General features: G+C 41.3%; 1 protein-coding gene and 2 long non-coding RNA genes across 4 annotated transcripts in view; all 3 read left to right on the top strand.

The window, feature by feature from the left end:
* The window catches only part of fam184ab (family with sequence similarity 184 member Ab), a 235,020-nt gene that overhangs the window by 1,600 nt on the left and 218,247 nt on the right, over positions 1–15,173 (top strand). The gene's annotated exons all lie outside the window — the stretch shown is intronic.
* LOC125804774 (uncharacterized) lies at positions 3,362–4,105 on the top strand. Its single transcript, XR_007440957.1, has 4 exons — positions 3,362–3,452; positions 3,618–3,670; positions 3,727–3,780; positions 3,834–4,105. It is a non-coding gene; the product is annotated as an uncharacterized LOC125804774 (long non-coding RNA).
* LOC125804778 (uncharacterized) lies at positions 4,482–5,690 on the top strand. The gene is made up of 2 exons (XR_007440958.1): positions 4,482–5,390; positions 5,444–5,690. It is a non-coding gene; the product is annotated as an uncharacterized LOC125804778 (long non-coding RNA).

The following is a 15,173-nucleotide window of genomic DNA, read 5'->3' as shown; positions in this document are numbered from 1 at the left end:
TGCAAATAGCATGTCTATGAAGTTATCTGTATCTGTAGCCCAGCTAGGAACCAAACAATTTTGTTCATGAAGGCCAGTGATGGGACCCGGATTGTGTTAAACCTAGGTTCTGCTAGGTTGTACACTGCAAACGGTGCTTAGATTGGCGGCATATTAGATTATTGTGGGCTGTATGATGAGGGCACAGTAAAAAACACACATGTACACTCACCACACCCACTTTCCACCCATGTAGCACCTTATGAGTGTAAAGGCTGGGATAGAATTCATTGATTATACAGGTGTTGAATCTTTTACAGCACAAAGGTGTCAGTCAGTAAGGGGGCATATAAAGACCTCAGCCCTGGGCTTGTAGAGCAGTGGAAATGTGTTCTCTGGAGTAATGGGGTTCCATCCATCTTTGTGATCCAGATCTGATCATCAAACCTTAAGATCAGCACCTGATCCTTATAATGCTTAAATGACTGAAAGTCATAGTTAGAGAAATATCTAGAGTATGATGCAGCCACAGTCGAGCTACGATGATTGGCTGGCTTAATCAAACAGGCTCTGATAGTCCTATAAGTAAGGCTACTTTAGGTAGAAATGAGCCGTGCAGTTCTGCGGAATTAAAAGACTTTCAGCATCAGCTCATTGAGTTTTAGCAGCTTATCACCCCTGTACCAACGGACAGACCCGAGATGTTTGACCAGTTGGCAGATTGTAAGAAAAAGAGGTGCTGGCCAAAGGACTGTATTGATCTAGCTTAGGCAGTAAATATGCAGCATTTCTTAGGAGTCCAGGCATTTAGTGCATATAGTGGGACCCTGTTATTTTTATATTATATTTGTTGTCTTTCTTTACATGCTTGTCTGTATGGAAAAAAAGTATAAAAAGGAAAGAACTCCTGTATTTCTAAAAAGCCCTTTCACTGACCTCCAAAGTCCAGCTCAATGATTTCATACCCAGCTGAGAAGTACAGCTGCAGTTGAAGAATAGTGAAACAAATGAGCTAAGCTTGAGCTTAGAGATTTGTCTGGCACAGGCAGTATCTGTGAGGCATGCACAAATATCTACCATATTTTTCTCTTGTAACCTTGAGCGCATAAAAATATTCTTAAGAACATTTTAGAACTGATTGACAACAGACTATATACAAAGGGGATAGTGATGCACACAAATGAAAACACACAAGACTAACCTAGGTTTCTTTTCCTTAGTTTGAACCAACAGTTATGTAAGATAAAGATGTGCGTATGAGAAACTCCTAAAAACAAAACTACAGTAACCATGACAATGCAGTGCAAATTCAATAACGCAGATTAATGTTTCCGGGTGGCGTGTGCACAAATGAAATCACTGTGTTTACCCTAAAAGTTTTTATTGTGTATTCTCCATGCAGCTACATGCACCGAACTGCCAACCCCACCATAATGTTTTGTTACACCCTCATAATTATGATCACATTAGGGCTGCAATGATAATGGTATAATCGATAATGTTGATCATAAAAATTTGACGACTTTAAGTTGTCAACCAATCGTTTATAACTCCACCACAACACACAAAGTGCTGGGGACAGAAACAACATGAGGTTCTAGCAGGAAAACTCTAGAAACAAAGTGCAGCAAGAAAGATTTAATCCCAATAAACACGTATGACAATAAGTAATAGTGAATATAGTGTATATAGAGTCTTTGGCGAAAGCCCCGTCGAAGCCCAGGTCCGCAGCGTCTGGAACCTCGCAGATCCTGCCGTACTTGTACGGCGGGGGCGGAGCCTATCCCCTGGGCAACCGGCGGGACCGAACTGGAGGCGGTGGGGAAGGAGGAGGGTGAAAACGTATGTCAGCGTCTGCAAGCAGGGGAGAACAGGTATGAGGGAGGTCTTTTAAGGACAGGTGGGAGTTGGTGATTGGCTGAGAAAAGTGGCGTGATTTCGAGTTTCCCGCTAGAACCTACGCGGAGCTTTCAGTTCTAGCAGGAAAACTCTAGAAACAAAGTGCAGCAAGAAAGATTTAATCCCAATAAACACGTATGACAATTAGTAATAGTGAATATAGTGTATATAGAGTCTTTGGCGAAAGCCCCGTCGAAGCCCAGGTCCGCAGCGTCTGGAACCTCGCAGATCCTGCCGTACTTGTACGGCGGGGGCGGAGCCTATCCCCTGGGCAACCGGCGGGACCGAACTGGAGGCGGTGGGGAAGGAGGAGGGTGAAAACGTATGTCAGCGTCTGCAAGCAGGGGAGAACAGGTATGAGGGAGGTCTTTTAAGGACAGGTGGGAGTTGGTGATTGGCTGAGAAAAGTGGCGTGATTTCGAGTTTCCCGCTAGAACCTACGCGGAGCTTTCAGTTCTAGCAGGAAAACTCTAGAAACAAAGTGCAGCAAGAAAGATTTAATCCCAATAAACACGTATGACAATTAGTAATAGTGAATATAGTGTATATAGAGTCTTTGGCGAACGCCCCGTCGAAGCCCAGGTCCGCAGCGTCTGGAACCTCGCAGATCCTGCCGTACTTGTACGGCGGGGGCGGAGCCTATCCCCAAAAATATAAAAAGATAATTACCCACAGGAGGATCCTTTACCTGGTTCACGTATTCTGGAAGGAAAACAGTTATAAACAAGCTTGAATAAGGCGTTCAAGATTAAAGTGTTATTTGCTGAGTACGTGTGTATTACAGTAGTTGCGCTCATGTTTTGATAGCATACATTTATTAGGTTCGTTGTATACAAAGTACTTGTATACACTGCTTGAGGCTATTTTAGAAGCGTATGATAAGCGTAACGTTGACGTGATCAGCATGAGAAAACACTGCGGACTAACAATACATTAAGCCTTTGAGGGGCACAACTTTTGAACGCCGTCGTAGCAAAACGCGGACTACGAGTCCAAAGGGAATAAGAGCGGGCACGGCCCGCTGTGCAGCAAAACGCGGACTACGAGTCCAAAGGGAATAAGAGCGGGCACGGCCCGCTGTGCAGAAAAAACTCAGACTATGAGTCTATGAGCATAGGAAAGGGCACGGCCCGTGTTGATATCTAGGAGCATAAGGAGTAGGATATTTGAGCGAGCGCGAGCTGTCGTGGCAGTACGTTATAACAGTATATTCATTTGACGTCTGTATAAAAATCTTACAACCGCCTCCAGTTGTTTGCAATTAAATAGATATATTAAATAGATATATAAATAAATAGATATATATGTACATAAATTACTTACTCAAACATCAGGTATCCCGAACAAGATGGGTGAGGGTATAAGAGCGAGCACGGCTCGCGACTGCAGCAGCGCGGACTACGAGTCCAGTGGGTATTTAGAGCGGGCACTGCCCGCGATCGCAGCAGCGCGGACTACGAGTCCAGTGGTTATTAGAGCGGGCACGGCCCGCGATCGCAGCAGCGCGGACTACGAGTCCAGGGTTAATAGAGCGGGCACGGCCCGCGATCGCAGCAGCGCGGACTACGAGTCCAGTGGTTATTAGAGCGGGCACGGCCCGCGATCGCAGCAGCGCGGACTACGAGTCCAGGGTTAATAGAGCGGGCACGGCCCGCGATCGCAGCAGCGCGGACTATGAGTCCAGTGGTCATTAGAGCGGGCACGGCCCGCGATCGCAGCAGCGCAGACTACGAGTCCAGGGTTAATAGAGCGGGCACGGCCCGCGATCGCAGCAGCGCGGACTACGAGTCCAGTGGTTATTAGAGCGGGCACGGCCCGCGATCGCAGCAGCGCAGACTACGAGTCCAGGGTTAATAGAGCGGGCACGGCCCGCGATCGCAGCAGCGCGGACTACGAGTCCAGGTTAATAGAGCGGGCACGGCCCGTGATCGCAGCAGCGCTGACTACGAGTCCAGTGGGTATTAGGGCGGGCACGGCCCGAGAATTAAACTTTCCATTATCATTGACTGCTATAACATTTTACTGATGATTGTTATTAGACACCTTGTAAGTCATGATGCGAACAAAGCAAATATAACAGGGGAAGCGAAATTAATGTCAAAACTAATGTCAGGAAGCACCAAATGCAGAACCAAGGACAGACTGTCCTTGGAGAACACCCCCAAAACCAAAGGACCAGGGAAATTAACATCAGCACAAACCATAAGACATAAAGCAACGACAAACCGGATCGGCTACTTAACATTGAAGCACGGAATTTGCACAGCCGTACGTCAAAGCAACTCGTGATCGGTAAATGCGCAAAACTTCGGCCACTAAAAAAGTTCTAAGGCAATAGCAACCGCTGCCCACGGCGTTGATGAATATGTTAAAACACGGAATCGTAAAAGTAGAATTTCTGCAAGAAAGGTACATGCCAACCATGAAACAAAACATAGCACAGGCAACACAAAATTAACCCAATAAAAGGCAGCAAATCACCAGAATCAGACCAGGTACGGAGTCAGTGCAGTCCACGAATCACGTAATCGAGAACCTGTGCAGTACTGTACATACAAGCAGCATCGGACACGAGTCCAATCAAGCAGCGGAGCGGGCACGGCCTGAGACAATAAACAACGCGGACAGAGAGTACGGTAAAGCATTAGAGCGGGCACGGCCCGAGACAATAAACAACGCGAACTGCGAGTACGGTAAAGCATTAGAGCGGGCACGCCCGAGACAATAAACAACGCGAACTGCGAGTACGGTAAAGCATCAGAGCTGGCACGGCCCGAGATAATAAACCACGCGGACTGCGAGCCAGTAAAGCATTAGAGCGGGCACGGCCCGAGATAACAAACAACGCGGACTGCGAGTACGGTAAAGCATTAGAGCTGGCACGGCCCGAGATAATAAACCACGCGGACTGCGAGCCAGTAAAGCATTAGAGCGGGCACGGCCCGAGATAACAAACAACGCGGACTGCGAGTACGGTAAAGCATTAGAGCTGGCACGGCCCGAGATAATAAACCACGCGGACTGCGAGTACGGTAAAGCATTAGAGCGGGCACGGCCCGAGATTATAAACGATGCGGACTGCGAATATAGCAACCATGAAAGCGGGCACGGCCCGAGATAAGAAACCGCGCAGACTGCGAGCCATTAAAGCATTACAGAGCGGGCACGGCCCGAGATTATGAACAACGCGAACTGAGAGTACAGTAAAGCATTAGAGCGGGCACAGCCCGAGATAATAAACGATGCGGACTGCGCGTACAGTAACCAGCAGAGCGGGCACGGCCCGAGATAATAAACAACGCGGACTGCGAGTACAGTAAACCATTAGAGCGGGCGCGGCCCGAGATAATAAACAACGCGGACTGCGAGTACAGTAAACCATTAGAGCGGGCACGGCCCGAGATAATAAACAACGCGGACTGCGAGTACAGTAAACCATTAGAGCGGGCACGGCCCGAGGTAAACAACGCGGACAGCGAGTCATTAAAGCATTAGAGCGGGCACGGCCCGAGGTAAACAACGTGGACAGCGAGTCATTAAAGCATTAGAGCGGGCACGGCCCGAGATAATAGGCAGCGCAGAAAGCGAGACATTAAAGCAGTAAGTAGAGCAGGCACGGCCCGAGACAATAAGCAGCACGGAAGCGAGTACAGAAAAGCAATTGAACGGGTACGGTCCGAGATAAGAAGCAGCGCAATAGGCACTGGCGACGAGCAAAACAGCTGCATAACAATGCTTTATAACAAAAAACGTATTACAACCAATTATGAAATTTACAAAATAGCGCCACTTCGACAAAATAACTTAAAACAAATGAAACAGTCAATACAAATCACCCAATACGAAAAAATATTAAAGCAGCTCCATAACAAAAAAAAGTGCCACAATACAAATATCAAATACAGTGCTTCTAAATTAATGTGTAAAATACGAAGGTATATAAAATGGAGAAAACGGCACCCATAATAGAGCCGGTTCCAATAGGTGACTTCGAAGAGTCGGCTCCTGAGCCGGATCAATCGCGAACGACACATCAATAACATTCAGCAACAGTAAAGCCCAAGACCGATAAACGAACCATAGGAGCGTCGCGAGAATGAGATCACAACGAACGAGGATTAACCAAGTACACTAAGTTTATTTATCATCGATCAAATTAGGTTTTGGTGCTGCATGAACGAAACACTTTGCAAGCAGTGCCTGAAGGGTCAGCTCCACTGAGGCGTGGGCATGTGTGTGTGGACAGTAGGAAGGGAGCAGGCTATCAGCGCCACATTGCTGGTTCAATAAAAAAACCCAAGTTAATTTCGAGCACTAACGTAAGCAACACAAGCAGGCGTGCGGAGCGGCAGAAACGTAAAAAACGGAGGGCGGGCGCGGGGCTAAAACTATCGGGTGCCAGCAGGAGCGGGTTTAAAAACAGCCATCCAGCCCAGACTTCTCGAGCGAAGCGTACAAACTCAGCCACAGGCACCGGACAGAGCCGTGGAAAACGCAGAAACACCAAGCAACTATCCGAACACCGCCGAGAAAAGCCTCAGCACTAGACCAGAACGCCACAGAATCGACACTGAGCCGAAACAACCAGCACGATTCAGCACACGGCTGCGAGCCGAGACAAAGCATCGGAGCAGCAAGCCCCGAAGGCAAGCGCGACACGGTCACGTGATCCAGCAAAACAGGAACCCAGACCGCCAACAGCAAACACAGCGAGGATCCAACCAAAACGCCAGCGACAGAACAGAGAGCAATACAAACCAACATGGATCCTACGAGCAGGAAATCGAGCCAACTACGAACGAGCAGCCACGCAGACGGGCGAAAACGACAAACTGAGAGCAGGCAATGACAAATGGCAGAAACACCATGAAGCCACGCGGCAACGACCGGCGCCCGAAAACGTATGTCAGCGTCTGCAAGCAGGGGAGAACAGGTATGAGGGAGGTCTTTTAAGGACAGGTGGGAGTTGGTGATTGGCTGAGAAAAGTGGCGTGATTTCGAGTTTCCCGCTAGAACCTACGCGGAGCTTTCAGGAGCAGTAAGAGCTGCTCACTCTCTTAAGTCACAAAAAAAACATTTGATTTAATTTACTAAGCCTATGTTTTATATTCAATTCTGGACACTACGGTAGCATTTTACAGGTGTGCAGGTGTGGTAAGGAGCCATGCCTACAGGTGGTTGAGAAGATGACAGTAATAGTGATTGACTTATAGTGATTGAAATTCTCATTAAATTATTCTAGCTACCAAAAGAATCATTAGTTGCAGTCCTAATACACATTATATGTGTATATAAGTGGCATATTAGAATAAGCAGATATCACATTAACACACCTTTAGAGATTAGATATTGTAGTAGATATTGTTTTATCCAAAATCATGAAAATATTTTGTAGTAATATTTTCATATCAACACATAGTAGAAAGTCGAACCAGTTAGGATAATACATTCTACATAATTGTTATATCTTCTCTATTTATCCATGTTCAGGATAATTTGATGATTATTATTATCTGCTATCATGAATTTAAAACTAATATATAACTATAATGAATATAAAAAGTAAGCATAATGCCTACAGAAATGGCTTAATATGTGAAATATAATGTACAAGAAATATATTTCTTAATTTCGGTCGATGCAATATAATTCTAATATTGATTATTAACAGTATAGTCATTGGCCTTGAGGTTCATTTACTGTTAAAGGTGGGTAATAGTAAAAATATTTTATCACTATATTTAAAGACATTTTCACAATACACAGTATTTATTATAGTCCAATGTGGCTGATTCTGCTATTCAAATACACTTTCATGCATAATACAGTGTTTTTGTTTAGTTTTTGCTGCACATCATCCAATTAAACAGAAGATTTTACACTCTCTGTAATGAAGTGTGCAGTTGGGTCAGTGTTTAAACATTTTAATTTCCCTATTAAAACACATTGTTTATACGATAAGAAAATGTATCACAATACGATGAAATATTGATATATTGCCCAGCTTTGCTCAAAATATACTACATGTTTATCAAGTTTATGATCCAGCTTGAAAATGTGTAGCCTACATTGTTGTCTTCACACACAGAAGTCCAACGCCTTCTCACCACGCCTGCTATACTGCTAGTCCATATGTTGTGTTTTTCGCTCATGTTCTTTAAGTCAGCAGACTGGGATAACAAATAAATCCTCAGGGCTCTGGATATGCAGTGGAGCAGCAGGAACTGTCACAGTAGCATCAAACGTGGAGGCTGAGGCCATGTCTCTTAAAACAGAAGTAAATTTTGATAGTATGAAAAAAAAGCTTAGAGAGCAGTTTTGTCTCCCGCGCTGTATTTCATTCAAAGCATCACTTGAGGCTTTTTTTTTAAAGATCTGTCTCTTTACGGGTCCTCCCTGTGCCTGTGTCTACACACAGATAGAGTATCTGTGATGGAAGGCTTCCTCATTGCATTGCTTTGTATGGCTTGACAACTCCTCAGGCAGCAGTGTTTCACAAGGGTAGTCAAGGTTATTTTTTTGGGAACTTGCTCCAAGGGCACAGCCTTCTAAGCATTAGGCCTAGTTTACACACATCTTAGTCTTATCATATAGATAGTCTTATCATAACGTCTTAGCGTGGAAAAACTGTTCCTCTGAGAGGATCACAGGTTAAACACGGAATGTAATTAATAGATTTCACACAGTGATTCCTCTCAGGATTTTTCACCACTACCAGCAGCCTGACTGGACTGTGAAATGGTGGTCTGAAACCCACAGCCACTTCAGCCAGGGCTTTATCATGCTATAATTCACATAAAAAAAATCAACTACATTTCATTCATCTGATTTAGTATTTTCATTTCTGAAATAATTACATCTGAATTAATTTGAATAAACTAGCAAATCCATGTCAGACTGACAGATTTCATTTTGATATCATGGCAACATGATATTCTGTTACCTGAACAACCAATTTTGTGTTAGACAGTGTGGCTGGTTAATAAAGCTTTTGCACATGCATACTAAGCTACATATACAAATGCTACAGGGCTTCTCAGGCTTGCACACATGGGTGTTTTGATCAACACTACCACATGTAGTTCCTGACATCATCTATCTGCATATTGGTTATGTCCCCATCCCCTTTTCACTCTTTTAGGTACCTTGGTCATAAGTTACTACTTTTAGTGTTACTCAGCTTGACTATGGTGGCTGAGTACTGCAGTGTTTACTCTTACATTGCCATTTATTGTACTGTCAAGTTTTTGGCAGATAGCTAATTTTAATTAGTTAAGGCAGAATATTCTTAAAATTCATCTAAACTTGTGTACCTGGAGCAACACAAAATACATCGTTGGTCCAAATAGATGTATTTATTTATTTTAAAACATTAATTTAACTAGTGTTTAAATTAACTAAACAAAATAAAGTTGCAAAGGGCAACCGAAAAAAACCTAATGCATCATGTTGTCTTAATGTTTGTCATTTTACATTTATTTTTTTGCAGTTCTGCACGTACACTTGCTTTTTGTTAAGTAAAAGTAGTTATCTCAACATGAGCTTCTTAACAGTCTGAACTAAATTACCAGTATTGTACGAACAAACAAATCTGAGTTGGCTAAATAAATACATTGTCATTATTACAATGCAGTTTTTGAGATAACAAAAAAAAAATCTTTCATATTAGTAGCTTTTACACAAAAACACAAGCTTTATAGACCAGCTTCACAAATACTCTGGCTGCATGAATGATTTCTGTACTATCAGAGATTGTTAATCATTCATTCTTTCTTTTTTGTTTTGATAAAACACAATACAGTATTTTTATTGGTTCGATATAGTCTCTGAATGTTTAGTGTTAGCGTGTTCATGTTATTTTAATGCATGTGCTCTTGAAGCACACATATGCAGATATTTTCAGTTCATTTTATTATTTAAACAATAATTTCTAAGAGTCCAGAATATGTAGAGCGCACACTGATTAACCTTTGATTTATAAAAGTCTCCAAATTAACATTTTCTTCTGAGGCTGTAGAATTCATTAAAAATAAAATATAAGGCCCCCATTGCTGCCCGCTCCCCGTTACTGCCCAATTTGCTCTGAAAGATCTCACCCAGGTGCCTTGTTTTGGTTGCGAACAGAAATTCACACAAAAGATGGTGCATGAGAAACTCTCTGGAAACTTTTTTAAGAGTCATAGGGGTATATTGATGATTCAGGTCAGTGCACTGGTCTTGTAATGAGTAATGCAAAAAACAATTCGGCCAAGGTCAAAAACATAAAAATACACTGCAGGAGAAAGCACAGTCAAGAATTTAGGAATTAGTCACAGTGGCAGAGAATTACTGACAATACTGTATATGGGGTAATGTCTTGTCTTCTGACGATATGCAACAGCTAACATATTCTCAAGGAGGATTAGCTTCCTATTGGCTTTTGTTTCTTGTGTCCTCCACTATTTTAATTTTCTGTACTGAACTTTTTTATAAATATGTTTAATTATTCTTGCTTCAGTTTGCTCTTTGTCCACTTATGGATCTGAGTGTTTAATTAATATGTAATTGAGCTTTTTAAAGCGCTGTCCAAGGTGGAGATTTTTTTTAAAACAGTTTTTAGGGTTCTCATGTGTACGGTGAAATGACAGTTTATGAAAATGCTGGCGTCACAACAATATATATTTATTTGAGTAATGTTCTAATTCATATTATGGCAAAAACTACTCAACTAAGTAAACTAAAAAATAATGAAGAAATAAAGCTCACTCAGTCTGAAAAAAATTAAGAGCTTTGAAAGTATATTTAAGTGTGGTCGCAAAGACCATCAAATTTTTTTATTATGATGAAACTGGCTCTCATCACCCCAGGAAAAAAAAAGAAAGAAAGACCTAGAGTTATCTCTGTTGCACAGGATAAGTTTATCAGAGTTACCAGCCCCAGATACCGCATGATTACTTATGTGTTCCTTCATAACCATTTAAAATTTAGGAAAACAAAATATTAAATGAGAAGGTGTGTCCAAACTTTGACTACATAAAACATAAAACTACATTGTCTAAACAGAGTCAGGACTACATTTCAGATTTTGAACCTATAAATAGATGTAAATACTGTTCTATTACAAAGTATATAGTGCTCTGATAATAATAGATTTAGATTCTTTGAGTTCAAGAGTATTCTTGCATTTTTCTCTACTTACTTAGCAAGTAGTAGAGCTGTGTATTGGCTAGATCTTTGCAGTGCGATATATTGGTACCATGGGACAGGAGTTATGGTATATATATTTTTAAATTTCAGGAAACTGTCATAGTAAAAAACTTGCAATCAGAGGCTACCAGTGACAGTGGTAACATTAGGAAGGTCGTTGCCCACTGCTTTGTAATCGTGGGAAAAAAAAACCCCTCTGTTTTATCACCAATTGAGGCAGCAGATCTGTATTTAACCACTAAGCGAATAATTACCCAGGTTTGGAACATAAAAAAGTAATTTAGCAGCATTAAATATTTGTTAATTCGATAAATCACTTGTAATAAATTCCTATAAGGTGTATCTGTATGGAAATGTTGTTGAAAACTGTTTTTGTCACGTCTTAGCCCTGTCTCATGTCTCTGTGTGTCTTCCCCACGTGACCTGTGCCTCTCTGTCTCCTGTCAGTAGATTTCCACCATGTGTTTCTCATTTGTAGCTCCGCCCCTTCCCCAGGTGTTTCCAATTCTAGTGTGTTTTATGTTACTATAAATAGCCCTCCTCTGCCACCTTGTCCTCCGTCGGTCTTTGCACCTTCCCATGTCGTTTTGTCTCTCAGCGTTTCTCTGTGTTTTCATATCCCGTTTCCTAGTTCAGTGTTTATCTCGTTTTACTTCTAGCTCCTTGTTTATTTTGCTTCTTTTCTCCCTTGCCCAGTTTAGTTAATCCTGTCTTGTTTTAGTTCCTTGTTTGTTAGTATTTGGTTTATTTTATTATTTGGTTATCCTTGTTCTGTTTAGTTATTTTAGTCTTGTTTCAGTTACTCGTTTGTTTCTTTAGTCTCCCTGTTTTGTTATCATTAACCCCTTATTTGTTTTGGTTATTGGTTATTTGTGTATCTTTGTTTCATGTTACTTGTTCCTTGTTTTCTTGTTATTTATTTATTAAATTATTATTTATTTTCACCCTACCTGCACTTGTGTCCGCCTCCTCGTCTCCCTGCCTGGGTCATCCGTGACAGTTTTTCAGTCAGTTTCTCAGAAAGGGATTAAGCCTATTCATAGACTACATATTTCTTTCAATAGAAATCTTCATTCAGAATACTGTGTAGTCCAAGATTAGGTTTAATCCTTGTCTACAAAACTGCCTCTTAATGTTTATTTGCACTTTAGATTATTAAGATTTTATGGAAAATTGCATTTAAGAATATTAGTGTGAACTTGTGAGTGTTCATTTTGAGATTCCTAATAAGTCTATTCTTAGGAAAGCTCTTGTGAAATTGGCCCTCTGATATTTGTTCTTAAAAAACAAGTGAGCGTTAGAAAGAGCTGTTTTTAATTGAAGCTCTTTACTTAACATCAGAATCTATCATCCTCAAACTGTTCTCGCACTCCTTAAACTCACAGGAAGAAAAACACAGCTGACATCATCACAGTGTGAGTGAGTGTTGTTTCAGGATGTATTTGTTACAGGATCAGATGCAGTTCATATCCAGTCCAGCACTGTATGTTGATATCAGCCCGATACCAGCACCTGGTATTGGATCAATGCTGTCATTGGCCGTGAATGTTTGTGGCTTGTGTCCAGCTGAGGACCCTACCTCTAAACTACTGCTCTGAAACAAAAGGAAGTGTCCCTCTGCGTTATGTAACCTAAGCATATTATATTTTCTCTGCTGATTACGCAAGATTGATGGCTGCATTATTAAGCATGACCGACTAGCCACAGGTCGTCAGCATTTTCATTAGGCGCCCTGTTTCTTGTAGCCACGTCTTTCCCTCTTTTATGTCTGGATTCTGAAAGATGGTAGAAAGATGCTGTTTATTCATCAAAGTTTTTTTTTTTCATTTCTCCTCTAACTATTGAAGTGGCAGGCGGCTCTCAGTGTGAAGCTGGACAAAAATATCCCTAATAGAGCCTGCACCTGTGTGTGTGTGTCTTAATCCAGGGGTTAAAAATTATCTGGAAGGCCACAAGCTATCCTGGGGACTGGCAGATGGCTTAGGCCTGGGTTTCTGTCGAGAAAGCGTACACAAAGAAATGGCTGTAACGTGTCCTTTAGGAAGCAGAACACTCACCCAGATAACACGCAGCGGTGGCACGGCCTCCTTTCGGATTTCACTCACGTTACTGTAAGTGTGAGCTTCCTTGCAACCCAATTAGAACTTGTTTGTGTAGTTTACTCCTTACACCACTTAGGTGTCTCAGCCAGAGCCAGAGGCTCTGTAGAAGGAAACTTTTTTTATCTGCACGAACCAGATGAAATTACTTTGCCCCCTCCCAACTCCTTCTTCTCCAACCGCTGTTTGGAAATAACTATATTTGCTGTAACTATAATCCTCGCTGTGACACGTTTGGAAGGGAGAGCATTTAGGAATTTCATGCACCACAGTAAGTTCGTTTTAAGCTGGTTTGTTTAGAAAATAAGTCAGCACTGTCAATGTGAGGTGACAGGATTAAGGCATCCATTTTTAGGTCTTTTGTAAGACAATGCGTATGCTGAATTGCAAAAGCTTTGCTGTATAATTGCATTTCTACATTCATGCATCCACAATTCAAGGTTGTGCGCACTCACTATAGTAAATGTACTGATCCCTTTTGCATACTCATCAAGAGAAAAAAAACAATATACATTTTTATATATTTATTTGCTTAAAGCAATAATAAAAACAGTCAAAAATGTGTCTGTTGTATAAAGTAACATAATTTCATTTCTCAAAATTTCAGAAAGTCTTAAAATATCAGTTTTATATGATGCAAATTATGTGTTTACCTTTGGGATTTCTACCAAAATCCCCAAAAATAAATGGTTTATGGCACAGAGAGTTACTGGCAATACTGTAATGAGTCTAGAAGGTAGTCGCAACAGTTAGCATATTCTCCAAGGAGGATTAGCTTCCTATTGGCTGTTGGTGTCCTCCACTATTACCTTTAATTCTTCTGTACTGAACTTTTTATGAATATATTGTTAGATTTTATTCTTGCTTCAGTTTGCTCCTTGTCTACTGCATGGATCTGCCTGTTTAAGTATATTTAATAGAGCCTTTTTCTGACTGAATTTCAAATACCTTCTTACTCCTTATATAGTTATTAACAGTACCAGTCAAATGTTCGCACGAATTCAGTGTTTTATGGATGATAACTAAATAGCATACTAATATAAGACACAGTGACCAATAATGTATCATATTATCTAAATATACCACTACCGATTGGTAGGGAAGGTACAATAATGTTGTGTTCAGTTTAATAACTTTTTAAAATAAATTTATAATCAGCAAAGCTTATTGAAGTTATGCCCATATACTGTAAGATACGTGGATAATGCAATTATTGTGACAGACCTACATTAAATAAGCCAGTACCAGGAATTATTTATTAATGGAGTAAAGAAACAGCAAGTCAAATTGAGGGCAAGTTTTCGGGAGACTATGGAGCGGCTGTGTTTCAAAAAATATATTGATATTTGACGCCACATATGGATAATGTATCACAAACAAAATGACGTTATCTCCCGCATTTAAATTCCATACATGCTTTTTTATAGTTTTATGTCTTTAGTATTATTTTCTACAATGTAGGAAATCCATTAAATGAAAAGGGGTGTGTCTGTGGTCTGGTACTGTACCTTTTCTATGAGTTTTACCTGTGGGCTCAGATGTTTTTAATTATTTCTTGTTTGCAAAAAAGCTCATTTAAGGGGCTGGAAATGGAATGAGCAAGCAGTCAGAGGTGAACGTGACTGTTTGAAATGTAGCAGGTTGCATTAACCTTGACAGGGTTTCCTCTGATTTTCACATTGCCTCGTCAGATCTCATTTAGATTAGCTTCCGGCTTGTGTCTGTGCATTAATTAGTGAAAACGTGTGACTCTTTCGGCAGCATGCAAGCTGGTGCTGTGTGATGTAATCAGGTGTAAACAGGCAAGCTGATTTGGCCCAGATGATTTAGCAGTTTGATTTGATGTGGTCCCTGTGTTACTGTAGTCATATTAGCATAGCCTTTCCTGGAGGCTTTAGCTTCTTGGAAACATTGTTTTCAGGCGTGGAGTTTTTTCATTCCTCTGTCAAAGGCTCCATCATCAGGTACAAAAAACATACTTAAGACAGGCATGGTATTTAGTTAGGTTTT

The sequence above is a fragment of the Astyanax mexicanus genome, chromosome 1, assembly GCF_023375975.1.
Source record: "Astyanax mexicanus isolate ESR-SI-001 chromosome 1, AstMex3_surface, whole genome shotgun sequence".
Taxonomy (NCBI): Eukaryota; Metazoa; Chordata; class Actinopteri; order Characiformes; family Acestrorhamphidae; genus Astyanax; species Astyanax mexicanus.
This window is presented reverse-complemented; position numbering and strand designations above follow the sequence as displayed.